Here is a 19,983-nt window from a genome sequence, read left to right as displayed (position 1 = left end):
GTGGATACTAGGGATCAAGCCCTAACAAAACTAACTCGATTACATGATGAATCTCATCCAACTCCTCACCGACCAGCGAGCCTAAGAAGGAATTACTCACTCCCAGTGGGGAGCATCATGGAATTGGCGATGGAGAAGGGTTGGTGATGATGAAGGACGAAGACCCCCCTCTCCGGAGCCCCAAATGGACTCCAGATCTGGCCTCCTGATGAAGAACAGGAGGTGACGGCGGCTCTGTCTCGTGGATCGCGATAATTCTTTCTCCCTTATTTTTTCTGGAAAAATAGGATTTATAGCGTAGGTTTCAGGGTCTGCGGGGCCACCAGGTGGGGACAACCCACCTGGGCGCGCCTGGTGAGGGGGGCGCGCTCTGGTGGGTTGTGCCCACCCAGGTTCCCCCCCCCGTCTGGTAGGTCTTGGCTCCAGAAATTCTCTTATTTGATATAAAAATTCCTCGCAAAGTTTCGTTCCATTCCGAAAACTTTTATATCTGCACAAAAACAACACTAGGTAGTTCTGCTGAAAACAACGTCAGTCCGGGGTTAGTTTCATTCAAATCATGCAAATTAGAGTCCAAAACAAGAGGAAAAGCATTAGGAAAAGTAGATACCTTGGAGATGTATCAACTCCCCCAAGCTTAAACCTTTCCTTGTCCTCAAGCAATTCAGTTGATAAACTGAAAGTGAAAAAGAAAATCTATTATGAACTCTTTTGCTCTTGTTTGCATAAATAAGCTTAAATAGCACCCGGGTTTTCAGCCAACATTATAACTACCCATGCCGACAATAACTCTTAAAAAATATGTTGACTCATATCAATGACATAATCAACTAGCAAGCAATAATAAGACATGTCAAACGTCAACACGTTGTCAAAACAACAATGGTATAATATGACAATAGCGGTATCTCGCTAGCCCTTTCTGAGACCGCAAAACATAAATGCACAGCACCTCTAAAGTTCAAGCAGCGACTAGACATTGTAATTCATGGTAAAAAAAGATCCAGTCATGATGCACCCAACATTAGCTACACACAATGCATAAGCATGACAGCAGTGCTCTCAGGTTCTGGCGCTTATTTTAGAAGGTGATGACTCAACATCAAAGTAAATAGATAGTCCCTTCACAGAGGGAAGCAGTGATTTGCAGAGGTGCCAGAGCTCATGTTTTTAAAACAGAGGTAAATGATATTTTGAGACATGCACCCTTATCATTTACTTCACGGCCATCAGTTATCAATATCTTCCATGCTAAACACGCTAGTGGCAGTTCCCAAGCGATAAAGTAAAGGTTTTGACTCCATTGGGAGTTTTTGTTTGATTATTTGTAAGCTCTTTTCTTTTTGCAGTTTGGGACTGGGCATCCCTATTACCACCCTTTTCTCGTGCGATGGCGAGTGAATAAACACTCGACCTGAGAATAACCCGCTTAGTATGGAAGATACCGACCACCTCCTGTCGTTCCATGAACGATCCAGGCACACAAAAAGGATATTTATTTGAAGTTTATAGAGGTGGCACATGCAAATTTACTTAGGAAGATAGGGTAATACATCATATAGGTAGGTATGATGGACTCATCTGGAATAACTTTTGTTCAAGGTTTTTGATGTACAAGTAGAATTCCCACTTAGTACAGGTGATGGCTAGCAATTAGGTTGAGAAGCGGCCAACTAGAGAGCAACAACGGTCATGAACATGCATTATGCGTAAGTAACATTGGACACTAGCATGAGTAGGATATGAACACCATGAACATAAATATCATAGAGGCTATGTTGGTTTTGATTCAACTACATGCATGAACATGTGCCAAGTCAAGCCACTCGAATATTAAGAGGAGGATATCATATCATCATACTACATCACAATCATTTTAACGCAATGTTGATATCCAAGATAAATTATTATCCACTCCCAGCTACTTATGCATGGCATGAGAAACTATAATCTCTAATTGTAATTGCAAACATGTTTAATCATAATGGGCTGAATCATGGATACTAGGTTAAACATATTCACAAAAACAGAACAAGTCGAGTTCATACCAGTTTCTCTCTGCCACGGGCAGTTCATCGAGTATCGTCATTATTGCCTTTCACTTGCACTACCGAACGATATGAAAATAATAACAGTGCAAGAGTGTCGTGGACTAAGCTGGAATCTGCAAACATGACAAGGTAAAATGGGATCTTTATTAGATCAACAGTTATTCATATGAGAGCCACTCAACATTTTCATCGTGGTCTTCTCCTTGGTATGACTCAAATAAAAAGAAAAGGAATTCAGAGAAACACATTAAAATATTTTTGGAGTTTTTGGTTTTCTTGAACAAGCAAATTAAAGGGAAAAGCAAACACGAGAAAAACTATTTACACGGGAAAGCTCCCAACAAGCAAAAGAAGAACAAAGAAATCCTTTTGAGTTTTCTTTTTAGTGCTATAGCTAACTACTCTAGAAAGAAAATAAAAAAGAAGCAGGAAATATTTTGGATTTTCTCAAGTTTTTCAAACACACAAGAAGAAAGCAAGAAAATAAAATTAAGCATGGATGATACAATGAAAAAGTGTGAACGCCGGCAAATGAAATGAAATGTGTGAACATGAATGTAATGTCGGTGAGAAACACGTACTCCCCCAAGCTTAGGATTTTGGCCTAACTTGGTAATCGGGGTACTGAGGAGCGGGCATCCATGCATCCCACTGCTGAGGCTCCTCCTCTGCTGCAGCCTAATCATTCCGGTAGGCGATGATGTCCGCAGGCATAATCCTATATCCGCCCTGGCAACAGGATCAAACAAAGCAGGAGTAGGAAATGGAAAATCACGAGTCTTCACACTAAAAACCAAGTTATACAGAACATGGATGTTAGGAGATTCGATATCAGTAAAATGGTGGTGATCCATGGCTGTGCGATCTAGGTAAACCTTGGTCAAAGGGTAATCATGAAGGCGTATCTCAACATTGAAGTGAGCCACCAAACGAGTAGCGAAAATCCCACCATGTATTTTATCTTTGGACTTATTAACATGGAGGTGGCGCGCCACAATAGCTCCCAAGCTATAAGTGTTGTCGCCCTCTAGTGCACGACGTAAAACAGCAAAGTCTGGTGCGCTGAGCGCACCTACTTTTTCTCTAGCAAGCAAACACTTAGCAACAAATAAAGCAAAATAATGCATGGCAGAAAAATGTATGCTAGTGGCAGTGACGGCCGACACCCCTCTCTCATCTCCCACTGTTAAAGTACGATAAAAGGCCTCAAACTCTGTTGGCCTAGGCTCGGCTAAGCTCCCGTCATAAGGGATCATGCATATGTTACAAAATTCAGTGAGTGCTATCTGACGGGTTTCAGCATAAAATCAAACCGCACCAAAGCAGGATTATTCCTAGGAAGGAAAGTAAAACTTTGAACAAAGATGTTTGTGAGGAGATGATACTATTCACATTCAGCCGTGATGAAGTCGGTGAGGCCGCTATTAGAAACATATTGTGTGAACTCCTGAAGGATTCCAGCCTCTTCCATGAACTGGGTGTGCGGCCATTCGCACAACCGTACCTCGGCCAACCTCCGAGGATGGAGATCACTGTCAGACGACTCCCCAATAACACCCTTGGAATTCTTCTTAGAAGCAAACTTCCTAAAGATATTCATCCTTTTCCTATGAACAAAAATTCTGAAATTTGTAGTCCACAAATTTTTCTTAAGAAAACATCACAAAATTGATAGCAACTACTCATAGGGATACATAGAAGCCATAGCAAGCATTCAAACTACTTAGAACTCTAAGAATTCAGCATGCAAGCTCATCTACAGCAGCACCAAGAGTAGCTAATTATTCAAAATATAAACCACTAAAACAAAAACTAATTGGACAAACAGTGGAGTCACATACCAAGCAACAATCCCTTGAAACAGTTTCGGAAATGAAGCTTCGAGCAAAGAGATCGAAATCCGCGCGTTTGAGAGCAAGAACACGAAAGAGAGAGCAATGGAGAATTTTTTCTGGAGGTAAGTGATGACGTGGTGTGAAGGGATAAGTGAGGGGGCCCACATGGGGACCACAATCCACCAGGGCGCGCCTGGGGGTCCTGGCGCGCCCAGGTGGGTTGTGCCCACCTGGTGCACCTCCCTCTGATATTATTTTCACCAGAAATTCTTAAATATTCAGAAAAATATCGTATTAAATTTTCAGAGCATTCTGAGAACTTTTATTTTTGGGTCACTTTTTATTTCACGGGAAATTCAGAAAACATACAAAACATGGCAATTTTATTTTATTTAACTAATAAAAACAGAAAACAAAAGGTAGGGACAGAAGGTAGTGCTTACTAAATTCATCAAATTCATACCGCTCAAAAATGATTCATTAATAAGGTTGATCAGGTCTTATTAACAACCACTTTCGATTAGCATTAAACCGAAGAACTTTCGTAGATCACTAAGTTACCTCAACGGGGATGTGAATATCCCCAACAATAAGCATTTCATATTTCTTTTTAACAGTAGGTAGAGGTAGATGAAAACTTCCAATAGTGATTGTCGGAGATTTTTAATAACATTAATACCATTCACTTGGAATTGTTTCTTCGGAAAGTGCAACGTATGCTCATTACCATTGATATGAAAAGTGATCTTGCTTTTATTGCAATCAATAACAGCCCCTGCAGTATTCAAGAAGGGTCTACCAAGGATAATCGACATGTTGTCGTCCTCGGGCATCTCAAGTATAACAAAGTCAGTCAAAATAGTAACATTAGCAACAACAACGGGAACATCCTCACAAATACCGATAGGTATGGCAGTTGATTTGTCAGCCATTTGCAAGGATATTTCAGTAGGTGTGAGGTTATTCAAATCAAGTCTTTTATATAAAGAGAAAGGCATAACACTAACACCAGCTCCTAAATCACACAAAGCAGTTTTCACATAATTCTTTTTGATGGAGCAAGGTATAGTTGTTATTCCAGGGTCTCCAAGTTTTTTAGGTACTCCATCCTTAAAAGTATAATTAGCAAGCATGGTGGAGATTTCAGCTTCCGGTATTTTTTTCTTATCAGTGATGATATCTTTCATTTACTTTGCATAAGGAGGCATTTTAAGGATGTCAGTCAAGCGAGTACGCAAAAAGACTGGCCTCAGCATTTCAGCAAAGCGTTCAAATTCTTCATCTTCTTTCTTTTTAGTTGACTTGGGTGGAAAGAGCATAGGTTTTTGAACCCACGGTTCTCTTTCTTTACCGTGATTTCTAGCAATGAAGTCTCTTTTATCATACCATTTATTCTTAGGTTGTGGGTTATCAAGATCAACAGGTGGTTCTATCTCAATATCATTGTCTGGTTCTTTTTCATTGTTTGGTTGAGCATCTTCGTGAACATCGGCATTATCTTTTTCATTATCACTAGGTGGATGTTCATTACCAGACTGAGTTTCAGCATCAGAAATAGAGACATCATTATCATTATCAGGAGGTTTTTGTACATCTAGTTCACTATAAGCATGCAAAGTCTTATCATTTTTTGTTTTCTTTTTCTTTTTAGAATGACTAGGTGCAGTGGTGTTGTTCCTTTGTGAATCCTGTTCGATTCTTTTTGGGTGTGTCCCTCAGGATAAAGTGGTTCCTGAGTCCTTTTACCCCCTCTAGTTGCAACTCTAACAGCAAAGTCATGTATATTGTTATTCATTTCATCAAGTAACTCTCTTTGAGATTTAACAACTTGTTCTAACTGAGTTTGAACCATAGAAGCATGCTTTCCAACACCTCTAACATCATTTGATATTATAAATAACAAGTCACTCAAGCGAGCAATCATATCATAACTATATTTCAATTGTTTCACAACATTTGCTTTGAAGTGATCTTGTTTTCTAATGTAGTTTTCAAACTCATAAAGGCATTGACTAGGGTGCATATTGTGAGGATTGTCATTATCATTGAACTTCATTAGAGAATTTACCTCTACCACCTTAGGTAGTGGTGGTGTATCAAGCCCATGTATTTCTTCAATAGGAGGTAAATTTTTAACATTCTCAGCTTTAATGCCTTTTTCCTTCATAGATTTCTTTGCCTCTTGCATATCTTCAGGACTGAGATATAATATACCCCTCTTCTTCGGAGTGGGTTTAGGCGGTGGTTCAGGAAGAGTCCAATCATCATAATTTTTCAATATATTATTCAATAATTCTTCAGCTTGCCCAACAGTTCGTTCCCTGAAAACACACCCAGCACAACTATCTAGGAAGTCCCTAGAACCATCGGTTAGTACATTATAGAAGATATCAAGTATTTCATTTTTCTTATGAGGATGATCAGGCAAAGCATTAAGTAACTCGCAAAGCCTCCCCCAAGCTTGTGGGAGACTCTCTTCCTTAGTTTGGACAAAGTTAAATATTTCCTGTAAAGCAGCTTGTTTCTTATGAGCAGGGAAATATTTTTCAGAGAAGTAATAAATCATATCCTGGGGACTACGCACACAACCAGGAGCAAGAGTATTGTACCAAGCTTTAGCATCACCCTTGAGAACGAAAATAATTTAAGAATAAAATAATAGCGAGTCTTCTCATCATTAGTAAAAAGGGTGGCTATGTCATTCAACTTAGTAAGATGTGCCACAACAGTTTCAGTTTCATAAGCATGGAAAGGATCAGTTTCAACCAAAGTAATTAACTCTGGGTCGACAAAGAATTCATAATCCTTATCATCAATAAAGATAGGTGAGGTAGCAAACTTAGGATCATATTTCATTCTAGCATTCAAAGATTTTTCTTTGTACTTGCATAATAATTTCTCTAGATCATCTCTATCCTTACAAGCAAGAATATCTCTAGTTGTCTCCTCATTCATAACATAACCTTCCGGTACCTTAGGCAATTCATATATAGGAAGGCTAGTTTAGCAGGTGTTTCAGGAGTTTCAGTTTCAAGCTCATCATCAGATTCAACAACATCATGTTGTATTACTCTAGCAATTTGTTCATCAAGAAAATCACCAAGTGGCACATCATCATTATCAAGCAAGGTACTAGCATCATCATAAGCATTATCCATAGCAGAAGTAGCATCAACAATAACTTGCGACATATCAGAATTGATAGTATGTGGTGGTGTTGCAAGTTTACTTATAACAGAAGGTGAATCTAAAGCAGAACTGGATAGCAGTTCCTTACCTCCCCTCATCTTAGAGGGAAATATCTTGGTCTTAGCATTCTTCAGATTCCTCATAGTGATAATATGATAATAATCCCAAGTGACTCAACAAATATAGCTATGCTCCCAGGCAACGGCGCCAGAAAAAGGTCTTGATAACCCACAAGTATAGGGGATCGCAACAGTTTTCAACGGTTGCCGGATCATAACACGTAGTAGGTGACTATAACTTGCAAGATCGGATCTAGAACATGGATATAATTGTGATAACATAAACGGTTCAAATCTGAAATCATGGCACCCGGTCCCAAAGTGACAAGCATTAAGCATAGCAAAGTCATAGCAACATCAATCTTAGAACATAGTTAGGGATGGAAAAAAAGCTCGGAGCTCGCGAGCTAAATGAGTAGCTTGTGACTCGGCTCGAATTGACTCAAACTCAAAGAATAAAGAGTCGAGCCAAGCTTTAGTTTAAGATCGTTTATAGAACGAGTTAAACGAGTCGATCTCACGAGTACTCACATAACTCGTTAAGCTCGATACAAAAGATCAGCTAAGCACCCTGCGCCCGAGCCGCACAACACAACGCCTAGACGTTCAAGGAAATTACAATTGTTTGGTCATGTGTATCTTACTAACTTGTTGATCATTTTGGTCATGTATAATTGTTTATGGTCAATGGTCATGTACATGGTACTGACTTGATGGTACTGACAATTGGAAGTTAAGCTCGCACATGCTTACAATTATTTGTGAACATTGTACATGTTCAATATATACATTTCACATTCCCAAGTAATCATTTATATCATATTCATAAGCTTTTATGTTCATATCATTAACGAGCTTAACAAGCTAAACGAGCCAGCTCGCGAGTTATACGAGTCGAGCCAATCTTGGATTCGAGCTCGTTATAGTAACGAGTCGAGTCGAGCTAGCTTGTTAACAAAACGAGGTTTAGCGAGCCGAGCTAGCTCGACTCGACTCGAATTCCAGCCCTAAACATAGTGGATACTAGGGATCAAGCCCTAACAAAACTAACTCGATTACATGATGAATCTCATCCAACTCCTACCCGACCAGCGAGCCTAAGAAGGAATTACTCACTCCCAGTGGGGAGCATCATGGAATTGGCGATGGAGAAGGGTTGGTGATGATGAAGGACGAAGACCCCCCTCTCCGGAGCCCCAAATGGACTCCAGATCTGGCCTCCCGATGAAGAACAGGAGGTGACGGCGGCTCCGTCTCGTGGATCGCGATAATTCTTTCTCCCTTATATTTTCTGGAAAAATAGGATTTATAGCGTAGGTTTCAGGGTCTGCGGGGCCACCAGGTGGGGACAACCCACCTGGGCGCGCCTGGTGAGGGGGGCGCGCTCTGGTGGGTTGTGCCCACCCAGGTCCCCCCCCCCCCGTCCGGTAGGTCTTGGCTCCAGAAATTCTCTTATTTGATATAAAAATTCCTCGCAAAGTTTCGTTCCATTCCGAAAACTTTTATATCTGCACAAAAACAACACCAGGTAGTTCTGCTGAAAACAGCGTCAGTCCGGGGTTAGTTTCATTCAAATCATGCAAATTAGAGTCCAAAACAAGAGGAAAAGCATTAGGAAAAGTAGATACCTTGGAGATGTATCAACTCCCCCAAGCTTAAACCTTTCCTTGTCCTTAAGCAATTCAGTTGATAAACTAAAAGTGAAAATGAAAATCTATTATGAACTCTTTTGCTCTTGTTTGCATAAATAAGCTTAAATAGCACCCGGGTTTTCAGCCAACATTATAACTACCCATGCCGACGATAACTCTTAAAAAAATTGTTGACTCATATCAATGACATAATCAACTAGCAAGCAATAATAAGATATCTCAAACTTCAACACGTTGTCAAAACAACCATGGTATAATATGACAATAGCGGTATCTCGCTAGCCCTTTCTGAGACCGCAAAACATAAATGCAGAGCACCTCTAAAGTTCAAGCAGCGACTAGACATTGTAATTCATGGTAAAAAAAGATCCAGTCATGATGCACCCAACATTAGCTACACACAATGCATAAGCATGGCAGCAGTGCTCTCAGGTTCTGGCGCTTATTTTAGAAGGTGATGACTCAACATCAACGTAAATAGATAGTCCCTTCATAGAGGGAAGCAGTGATTTGCAGAGGTGCCAGAGCTCATGTTTTTAAAACAGAGGTAAATGATATTTTGAGACATGCACCCTTATCATTTACTTCACGACCATCAGTTATCAATATCTTCCATGCTAAACACGCTAGTGGCGGTTCCCAAGCGATAAAGTAAAGGTTTTGACTCCATTGGGAATTTTTGTTTGATTATTTGTAAGCTCTTTTCTTTTTGCAGTTTGGGACTGGGCATCCCTATTACCACCCTTTTCTCGTGCGATGGCGAGTGAATAAACACTCGACCTAAGAATAACCCGCTTAGCATGGAAGATACCGACCACCTCCTGTCGTTCCATGAACGATCCAGGCACACAAAAAGGATATTTATTTGAAGTTTATAGAGGTGGCACATGCAAATTTACTTAGGACGGCAGGGTAATACCGCATATACGTAGGTATGATGGACTCATCTGGAATAACTTTTGTTCAAGGTTTTTGATGTACAAGCAGAATTCCCACTTAGTATAGGTGATGGCTAGCAATTAGGTTGAGAAGCGGCCAACTAGAGAGCAACAACGGTCATGAACATGCATTATGCGTAAGTAACATTGGACACTAGCATGAGTAGGATATGAACACCATGAACATAAATATCATAGAGGCTATGTTGGTTTTGATTCAACTACATGCATGAACATGTGCCAAGTCAAGCCACTCGAACATTCAGAGGAGGATATCATATCATCATACTACATCACAATCATTTTAACGCAATGTTGATATCCAAGATAAATTATTATCCACTCCCAGCTACTTATGCATGGCATGAGAAACTATAATCTCTAATTGTAATTGCAAACATGTTTAATCATAATGGGCTGAATCATGGATACTAGGTTAAACATATTCACAAAAACAGAACAAGTCGAGTTCATACCAGTTTCTCTCTGCCACGGGCAGTTCATCGAGTATCATCATTATTGCCTTTCACTTGCACTACCGAACGATATGAAAATAATAATAGTGCAAGAGTGTCGTGGACTAAGCTGGAATCTGCAAACATGACAAGGTAAAATGGGATCTTTATTAGATCAACAGTTATTCATATGAGAGCCACTCAACATTTTCATCGTGGTCTTCTCCTTGGTACAACTCAAATAAAAAGAAAAGGAATTCAGAGAAACACATTAAAATATTTTTGGAGTTTTTGGTTTTCTTGAACAAGCAAATTAAAGGGAAAAGCAAAAATGAGAAAAACTATTTACACGGGAAAGCTCCCAACAAGCAAAAGAAGAACAAAGAAATCCTTTTGAGTTTTCTTTTTAGTGCTACAGCTAACTACTCTAGAAAGAAAATAAAAAAGAAGCAGGAAATATTTTGGATTTTCTCAAGTTTTTCAAACACACAAGAAGAAAGCAAGAAAATAAAATTAAGCATGGATGATACAATGAAAAAGTGTGAACGCCGGCAAATGAAATGAAATGTGTGAACATGAATGTAATGTCGGTGAGAAACACGTACTCCCCCAAGCTTAGGATTTTGGCCTAACTTGGTAATCGGGGTACTGAGGAGTGGGCATCCATGCATCCCACTGCTGAGGCTCCTCCTCTGCTGCAGCCTAATCATTCCGGTAGGCGATGATGTCCGCAGGCATAATCCTATATCCGCCCTGGCAACAGGATCAAACAAAGCAGGAGCAAGAAATGGAATAATATCACGAGTCTTCACACTAAAACCCAAGTTATACAGAACATGGATGTTAGGAGATTCGATATCAGTAAAATGGTGGTGATCCATGGCTGCGCGATCTAGGTAAACCTTGGTCAAAGGGTAATCATGAAGGCGTATCTCAACATTGAAGTGAGCCGCCAAACGAGTAGCGAAAATCCCACCATGTATTTTATCTTTGGACTTATTAACATGGAGGTGGCGCGCCACAATAGCTCCCAAGCTATAAGTGTTGTCGCCCTCTAGTGCACGACGTAAAATAGCAAAGTCTGGTGCGCTGAGCGCACCTACTTTTTCTCTAGCAAGCAAACACTTAGCAACAAATAAAGCAAAATAATGCACGGCAGAAAAATGTATGCTAGTGGCAGTGACGGCCGACACCCCTCTCTCATCTCCCACTGTTAAAGTACGATAAAAGGCCTCAAACTCTGTTGGCCTAGGCTCGGCTAAGCTCCCGTCATAAGGGATCATGCATATGTTACAAAATTCAGTGAGTGCTATCTGACGGGTTTCAGCATATAAATCAAACCGCACCAAAGCAGGATTATTCCTAGGAAGGAAAGTAAAACTTTGAACAAAGATGTTTGTGAGGAGATGATACTGTTCACATTCAGCCGTGATGAAGTCGGTGAGGCCGCTATTAGCAGCATATTGTGTGAACTCCTGAAGGATTCTAGCCTCTTCCATGAACTGGGTGTGCGGCCATTCGCACGGCCGTACCTCGGCCAACCTCCGAGGATGGAGATCACTGTCAGACGACTCCCCAATAACACCCTTGGAATTCTTCTTAGAAGCAAACTTCCTAAAGATATTCATCCTTTTCCTATGAACAAAAATTCTGAAATTTGTAGTCCACAAATTTTTCTTAAGAAAACTTCACAAAATTGATAGCAACTACTCATAGGGATACATAGAAGCCATAGCAAGCATTCAAACTACTTAGAACTCTAAGAATTCAGCATGCAAGCTCATCTACAGCAGCACCAAGAGTAGCTAATTATTCAAAATATAAACCACTAAAACAAAAACTAATTGGACAAACAGTGGAGTCACATACCAAGCAACAATCCCCTGAAACAGTTTCGGAAACGAAGCTTTGAGCAAAGAGATCGAAATCCGCGGGTTTGAGAGCAAGAATACGAAAGAGAGAGCAATGGAGAATTTTTTCTGGAGATAAGTGATGACGTTGTGTGAAGGGATAAGTGAGGGGGCCCACATGGGGACCACAACCCACCAGGGCGCGCCTGGGGGTCCTGGCGCGCCCAGGTGGGTTGTGCCCACCTGGTGCACCTCCCTCTAATATTATTTTCACCAGAAATTCTTAAATATTCGGAAAAATATCGTATTAAATTTTCAGAGCATTCTGAGAACTTTTATTTTTGGGTCACTTTTTATTTCACGGGAAATTCAGAAAACAGACAAAACATGGCATTTTATTTTATTTAACTAATAAAAACAGAAAACAAAAGGTAGGGACAGAAGGTAGTGCTTACTAAATTCATCAACTTCATACTGCTCAAAAATGATTCATTAATAAGGTTGATCAGGTCTTATTAACAACCACTTTCGATTAGTATTAAACCGAAGAACTTTCGTAAATCACTAAGTTACCTCAACGGGGATGTGAATATCCCCAACAATAAGCATTTCATATTTCTTTTTAACAGTAGGTAGAGGTAGATGAAAACTTCCAATAGTGATTGTCGGAGATTTTTTAATAACATTAATACCATTCACTTGGAATTGTTTCTTCGGAAAGTGCAACGTATGCTCATTACCATTGATATGAAAAGTGACCTTGCTTTTATTGCAATCAGTAACAGCCCCTGCAGTATTCAAGAAGTGTCTACCAAGGATAATCGACATGTTGTCGTCCTCGGGCATCTCAAGTATAACAAAGTCAGTCAAAATAGTAACATTAGCAACAACAACGGGCACATCCTCACAAATACCGATAGGTATGGCAGTTGATTTGTTAGCCATTTGCAAGGATATTTCAGTAGGTGTGAGTTTATTTAAATCAAGTCTTTTATATAAAGAGAAAGGCATAACACTAACACCAGCTCCTAAATCACACAAAGCAGTTTTCACATAATTCTTTTTGATGGAGCAAGGTATAGTTGGTATTCCAGGGTCTCCAAGTTTTTTAGGTACTCCATCCTTAAAAGTATAATTAGCAAGCATGGTGGAGATTTCAGCTTCCGGTATTTTTTTCTTATTACTGATGATGTCTTTCATATACTTTGCATAAGGATGCATTTTAAGGATGTCAGTCAAGCGAGTACGCAAAAAGACTGGCCTCAGCATTTCAGCAAAGCTTTCAAATTCTTCATCTTCTTTCTTTTTAGTTGACTTGGGTGGAAAGAGCATAGGTTTTTGAACCCACAGTTCTCTTTCTTTACCGTGTTTTCTAGCAATGAAGTCTCTTTTATCATACCTTTTATTCTTAGGTTGTGGGTTATCAAACAGGTGGTTCTATCTCAATATCATTGTCTGGTTCTTTTTCATTCTTTGGTTGAGCATCTTCATGAACATCGGCATTATCTTTTTCATTATCACTAGGTGGATGTTCATTACCAGACTGAGTTTCAACATCAGAAATAGAGACATCATTATCATTATCAGGAGGTTTTTGTACTTCTGGTTCACTAGAAGCATGCAGAGTCTTATCATTTTTCGTTTTCTTTTTCTTTTTAGAATGACTAGGTGCAGTGGTGTTGTTCCTTTGTGAATCCTGTTCGATTCTTTTTGGGTGTGTCCCTCAGGATAAAGTGGTTCCTGAGTCATTTTACCCCCTCTAGTTGCAACTCTAACAGCAAAGTCACGTATATTTTTATTCATTTCATCAAGCAACTCTCTTTGAGATTTAACAACTTGTTCTAACTGAGTTTGAACCATAGAAGCATGCTTTCCAACACCTCTAACATCATTTGATATTATAAATAACAAGTCACTCAAGCGAGCAATCATATCAGAATTATATTTCAATTGTTTCACAACATTTGCTTTGAAGTGATCTTGTTTTCTAATGTAGTTTTCAAACTCATAAAGGCATTGACTAGGGTGCATATTGTGAGGATTGTCATTATCATTGAACTTCATTAGAGAATTTACCTCTACCACCTTAGGCAGTGGTTGGTGTATCAAGCCCATGTATTTCTTCAATAGGAGGTAAATTTTTAACATTCTCAGCTTTAATGCCTTTTTCCTTCATAGATTTCTTTGCCTCTTGCATATCTTCAGGACTGAGATATAATATACCCCTCTTCTTCGGAGTGGGTTTAGGCGGTGGTTCAGGAAGAGTCCAATCATCATAATTTTTCAATATATTATTCAATAATTCTTCAGCTTGCCCAACAGTTCGTTCCCTGAAAACACACCCAGCACAACTATCTAGGAAGTCCCTAGAACCATCGGTTAGTACATTATAGAAGATATCAAGTATTTCATTTTTCTTAAGAGGATGATCAGGCAAAGCATTAAGTAACTCGCAAAGCCTCCCCCAAGCTTGTGGGAGACTCTCTTCTTTAGTTTGGACAAAGTTAAATATTTCCTGTAAAGCAGCTTGTTTCTTATGAGCAGGGAAATATTTTTCAGAGAAGTAATAAATCATATCCTGGGGACTATGCACACAACCAGGAGCAAGAGTATTGTACCAAGCTTTAGCATCACCCTTTAATGAGAACGAAAATAATTTAAGAAAATAATAGCGAGTCTTCTCATCATTAGTAAAAGGGGTGGCTATGTCATTCAACTTAGTAAGATGTGCCACAACAGTTTTAGTTTCATAAGCATGGAAAGGATCAGTTTCAACCAAAGTAATTAACTCTGGGTCGACAGAGAATTCATAATCCTTATCATCAATAAAGATAGGTGAGGTAGCAAACTTAGGATCATATTTCATTCTAGCATTCAAAGATTTTTCTTTGTACTTGCATAATAATTTCTCTAGATCATCTCTATCCTTACAAGCAAGAATATCTCTAGTTGTCTCCTCATTCATAACATAACCTTCCGATACCTTAGGCAATTGATATATAGGAAGGCTAGTTCTAGCAGGTGTTTCAGGAGTTTCAGTTTCAAGCTCATCATCAGATTCAACAACATCATGTTGTATTACTCTAGCAATTTGTTCATCAAGAAAATCACCAAGTGGCACATCATCATTATCAAGCAAGGTACTAGCATCATCATAAGCATTATCCATAGCAGAAGTAGCATCAACAATAACTTGCGACATATCAGAATTGATAGTATGTGGCGGTGTTGCAAGTTTACTTATAACAGAAGGTGAATCTAAAGCAGAACTGGATGGCAGTTCCTTACCTGCCCTCATCTTAGAGGGAAATATCTTGGTCTTAGCATCCTTCAGATTCCTCATAGTGATAATATGATAATAATCCCAAGTGACTCAACAAATATAGCTATGCTCCCCGGCAACGGCGCCAGAAAAAGGTCTTGATAACCCGGCAACGGCGCAAGGACATTTTTGAATTTTTTATTTCAGAGAACCAAATTATTAATTTTATGAATACTTTTTCCATGCAAGGACATTTTTTGAATTCAATTTAGATTTTCTTTATATGGTTAAGGTTTTTATAGAAATTTACGAACCTTTTTAATATAATGTGCATTTTTTAATTTCAATGAACAAATTTTGTGTTTCAAATTTTTAAAAATGTTCACCAATTTGAAAACAAAATGTCCCAGATTTTTCAAAACGCTCATCAATTTGGAAAAATCTAAAAAAACTAGTGAAAAAATAAAAAGGAAAATAAAAAATAAAAGACGCAAAAAATAAAATGAGAAAGGAAAAAATGATAGAAAAGAGAGGAAAATAGCGGAAAAAAATAAAGAAAACCCGGAGTTTGCAGTGAGAAAAGGGGGGGGGGGGGGGGGGTGCGCGCTAGGTCACTACCCCGTGATGCGCGTGCCAAATAAGATTCCGACTTGCTAATAGCAAGACTAGCATCCAATAAGGTGTTACTCGTTCGTTCTTTCGTCAGTCTGTTTATTGATGTGTTCCTTTTTTTTTTTTTACTTTTTTGTCTTCTTATTTCTTCTCCAGTTTTCTTTTAATTTTATTTGTCCCTCATTATACTTCAGTTTTTTGTCTTTCATTTTCCTTTGGTTTTTCTTTCATGGTTTTCTTTTGTTTTTGTTTTCTTTCTTATTTTCCTTATATTTTTTCTTCCTTTTTTGTTTCTTTCTTGGTTTTCAATGGTATTCTTTTTTATTTTATTTATTTCTTTGTCCTTTTTCACTATTATCCATTCTTTTGCAGTTGTTTCTTTGGCGTAATGATTATGTTTTCTTTTTCCTTGGTTTCTTTTGGTTCTTTACCGGTTTTCAGTGGGGTTTTGTTTTTCTTTGCTTCTTTTGTTTTTCATTCAACATTTTTCGTATACGTCAAGAACATTTTTAATACAAGTTTAAGCTAATGCTCGATTAACATTTTTTTCAAATGCAAAGTCTTCATTTTTTGAATACATGATCAACATTTTTTCTATACACATTTAACATTTTTAAATGCTTGGTTAATTTTTTTAAAATACTTATTTAAGAGTTTCAAATGCTTGATTAACATTTCTTAAATATATGATCAATTTTTTTCATACACATTTTATTAATTTTTTATAGACGATAAATGATTTATCTACATAGATTTAACATTTTTCAAATGCTTGATTAACATTTTGTTCAGATGTTTTTATGTAAACTATTTTTGTACTATATTCATTTAGAATATGTGGAAGTATAAAACAAAGTAAAAAAATAAAGCAAAAAAACCCAGAAAAGATGACGTTGTGGGCTCCCATGCGCCAGGTCTAGGCTTCTCGCGCCTCCCTTGCGGCGAGGGTTCCATCTGTCTCGCGTGAAGCAAGACATACATACGCCTCGCAAACGCTGCCTAATATATCGCTAATTGGGAATATATATCACGCGACCATCCGCAACGCTCAGCTGTGGGGCAGGCCACTATGGTGGTCGTTAAGGTTTTATCTAGGGCTTCGGCTCTATTATCATTTCGGCCGGTTTTCCAACATCCACATATTCTTGTCAGTTTATTATTTCGGTATTATTTTAACTAAAAATGTACGTGAATTTCAAAAATGCTAGTGGATTTTGAAAATATTCATTTTTTCTTGAATTTGAGAAAAGTACATAAATTTGCAAACATGTTCTTCAATTTAAAAGATATTCACAAATTTCACAAGGTTGTATTTTAAAAAATCAATAATTTGAAAAAACATCCCAAATTTTAAAAATCTTCAGTTATTTATCAGATGTTCACAAGCTTAAAAATGTTAAATTTAAAACATGCTCACAAATTTTATAAAAATGATGCATTTTACAAATAAAAAAGAATGGAAAAGAATAAAAATAAGCGAAAAGGAAACAATTTAAAATGAAAATTAAAATGAAAAATAGAACAAGCAAACAAATCAATTGGAGAAACAGAAAAAATGGCAGAGACGGCGAAAATAATAGATAAAAGCTTTCAAAACCCAGGTGAAAGGTCCGGAAACTGGACCCATTAGTGAAAACACGTGACCAAGTGATACCATATCATTTGCAATGAGGGCATGTACAATGGTTGATAAGACAATCTTATCTTAAGCCTTGCATATATTTTAGAGATGACAAAAAAAAATATGTCTACAATGGGTTATCTTTTAGTCTTCTCTTCAATAATTAGCTATTTCTGAAAACATGGTGAGACATATTTGCGCTAAAAGATAATCTCTTAAATAAGAGAAGACAAGCCTTTTATTATGATTTCTCTCTCCTCTGTCTCTGCATCTATTCTACATAGCACTTCTAAGATAGCACCATTATACATGTCTTGAGGGATGTGTAGCATGTGCGCATATGTGTTGCATTTTCTGTAGCAGTTACGAGAATTGAGCTTGGGATGGACCCACAACAAGCTTGGCCAGATGACCAATATTTTCACGTTCTATTGGTAGAGTTTCGAATCTATTCAATGACTGGCGAGATAAGCCCTAATTTCATTGATAACCACAGAGCAAGAAAGTTGACCAAGAAAATTCTATAACGGGATGAATATTGTTACAACACAGATTGACGAAGTGCACGACAAGGAGTTGAGGAAGTAGTGGACCAAGATGAAATCATATAAGAACATTTATAACCGGACCCCTGAAATCCGTCTCAAGCGCCCGGACAGGCCGCCCGGTCGCTGTCCGATCATGATTTTTTGACCCAAAAAGGGCCTCTCAAACGGCCCTCAAACGTCCAGCCTGACCGGCACCCCCATATCCAGCCCAAATATGGGGCGGATATGGGGGCGCCCGGGCACGCCCGCGACGTCAGACCCGGCCCATGCTGGCCCACCCGACCCCACTTATATTCGTCTCCATCCGCTCGCCAGACCAAACCCTAGCCACTTCACTCCACTCCCCTCCACTCCCCTCCATCACCCGAGCTCACCTCCAGCGGCTTGTGACCTTCTCCACCATGGTAGGCAGCGGACCAGACTCCGACCAGTCCGGATCCGTCGACTGGGGTGTCGTCCCGTGTGGGTTGCAGGAGGCAATGGCAGGCCGCATTGCACTCCGCCGCTCCCGAAAGGACATCGCCCGGCCGACCGACGGATCCGTACATCGCGACGCCATAGAGTCGACTCAACCAGGCGCTCGGGTCCTCTGGTGCAGGATCCTCGCGGTCCCAGCCGGAACACCTCTCCTTTGCCATCACCGGTTGGGCAGAGAATTGAGTCCCACCGGGAACGGGCGGCCCGCCGTGGGAAGGAGATGATAAGGGTCACCGAGGCCCGTATCACGGCGGAGGCGGCTGATGTGGCGGCGCGGGCGGCCGCAGAGGAGGAAGCCATCTGCGCCCGCATTGTGAAGAAACGACAGCGGAGGAACACGCGCGCCCTCGCCCGTGAGCAGAATTGGGCAGTCCTTGCCATGGCCGGACTATCACCGAAGGAGGACAACGACGGCGAGGACAGCTCCGACTACGAGCAGATCCGGCTTGATCTTTACTGCGTATTCGACTGGTACTTCTACAAGAAGGACGGCAAGGGCGCCGGGAAGGGCGAGGGCTGAAGGAAATATGCCCTACAGGGAATAATAAAGTTGTTATTTATATTTCCTTATATCATGATAAATGTTTATTATTCATGCTAGAATTGTATTAACCGGAAACTTCGTACATGTGTGAATACATAGACAAAACAAAGTGTCCCTAGTATGCCTCTACTTGACTAGCTCGTTTATCAAAGGTGGTTATGTTTCCTAACCATAGACATGTGTTGTCATTTGATGAATGAGATCACATCATTAGGAGAATGATGTGATGGACAAGACCCATTCATTAGCTTAGCATTATGATCGTTACAGTTTCATTGCTACTGCTTTCTTCATGACTTATACATGTTCCTTAGACTATGAGATTATGCAACTCCCGAATACCGGAGGAACACCTTGTGTGCTATCAAACGTCACAACGTAACTGGGTGATTATAAAGATGCTCTACAGGTGTCTCCGATGGTGTTTGTTGGGTTGGCATAGATCGAGATTAGGATTTTTCACCCCGATTGTCGGAGAGGTATCTCTAGGCCCTCTCGGTAATGCACATCACTATAAGCCTTGCAAGCAATGTAACTAATAAGTTAGTTACGGAATGATGCATTACGGAACGAGTAAAGAGACTTGCCGGTAACGAGATTGAACTAGGTATTGAGATACCGACTGTCGAATCGCGGGCAAATAACATACCGATGACAAAGGGAACAACATATGTTGTTATGCGGTTCGACCGATAAAGATCTTCGTAGAATATGTAGGAACAAATATGAGCATCCAGGTTCCGCTATTGCTTATTGACCGGAGATGAGTCTCGGTCATGTCTACTTAGTTCTCGAACCCGTAGGGTCCGCACGCTTAACGTTCGGTGACGATCGGTATTATGAGTTTATGTGTTTTGATGTACCGAAGGTAGTTTGGAGTCTCGGATATG

Source organism: Aegilops tauschii, chromosome 7, assembly GCF_002575655.3.
Source record: "Aegilops tauschii subsp. strangulata cultivar AL8/78 chromosome 7, Aet v6.0, whole genome shotgun sequence".
In the NCBI taxonomy this organism is placed as follows: domain Eukaryota; kingdom Viridiplantae; phylum Streptophyta; class Magnoliopsida; order Poales; family Poaceae; genus Aegilops; species Aegilops tauschii.
This window is presented reverse-complemented; position numbering follows the sequence as displayed.